The following is a 990-nucleotide window of genomic DNA, read 5'->3' on the forward strand; positions in this document are numbered from 1 at the left end:
TTCTGTTTTCTGTTTTCTGTTTAATTTGTATTGTTTTATTTCTTTTGTGCTTTATTTTAATTTTGAAGGAGTTTCACATATTCTACGGTACTACTACATACATGCATATGAATGTACAATTTCAAACAAATTTGAAATTAGAACCAAAAAGAATTCAAGAGGAATATATATATATATTCAATATCATCGGATGACCATATACAATTTTGACCAAGTTTCCATACATAATTTAACTCATATAAAGTTCTACGTCCTCCTCATAGTGTTCTCCTTTAGGATTGAGGACTTCCCTCCTGAACCATCCAGCTAGTTCCTCTTGAAGTGGTCGGAAGCGAGCTTCTGGACTAAGCATCCACCGGAGGTTATTCCTCTTAGCATTGTTATCACTCGGTGTCCGTTCAGAGGTGTATCTCCGGATCATCTCACAGACAAAGTATCCACATAGATCGGTCTCCGCTGGCTGAATATCCCCATCATTCTTAGCCTTTGGCTTTTTGAAGTCTAGCTCTTTTTTAAATTCACCGACCTTTGTATCTACGAACCGTCTCCAAACCCTACGAGGCAAAGAAAATTAAATGATCAAGAGAGTTACTTGATATTAGGAAATGAACGAAATAGGCCGATCGATATAGAGCGCAAATGAATGAAAATAATTACTTCTGCAGGGTTTTTCTCATGTCGGCCCAACGCTTTGCATCCATATCCAGAGAGTCGTGGACGATACATTCTGAGGTGTCAACTTTAATTACTAGCAGAATCCAGTGGTACCTGCGGACACGATACATGCACAGTACGTCATGCATAACTCATCGATTAGCCGACCACATACCATGCATGGAGTAAACAAAAGAGAATGTGCTCAAGACAGAAACACTCACCCAAACTGGTAAGGAAATAGAATATCACTTTTGAGTTCCTGCTTTGTAAGAAACCGCCACAGGTCATCCTCCACGTCGGCGGGGTGATGCTTTAACACATGTCCATTAACGA

The 990-nt window shown here is 39.6% G+C and overlaps 1 protein-coding gene across 1 annotated transcript in view; it reads left to right on the top strand.

Annotated features, from left to right (window-relative positions):
• Positions 1 to 990, top strand: part of LOC123184275 (anthranilate O-methyltransferase 2) — a 16,965-nt gene that overhangs the window by 1,514 nt on the left and 14,461 nt on the right. The window lies entirely within an intron of this gene.

Source organism: Triticum aestivum, chromosome 2A (assembly GCF_018294505.1).
Source record: "Triticum aestivum cultivar Chinese Spring chromosome 2A, IWGSC CS RefSeq v2.1, whole genome shotgun sequence".
Lineage (NCBI taxonomy): Eukaryota > Viridiplantae > Streptophyta > Magnoliopsida > Poales > Poaceae > Triticum > Triticum aestivum.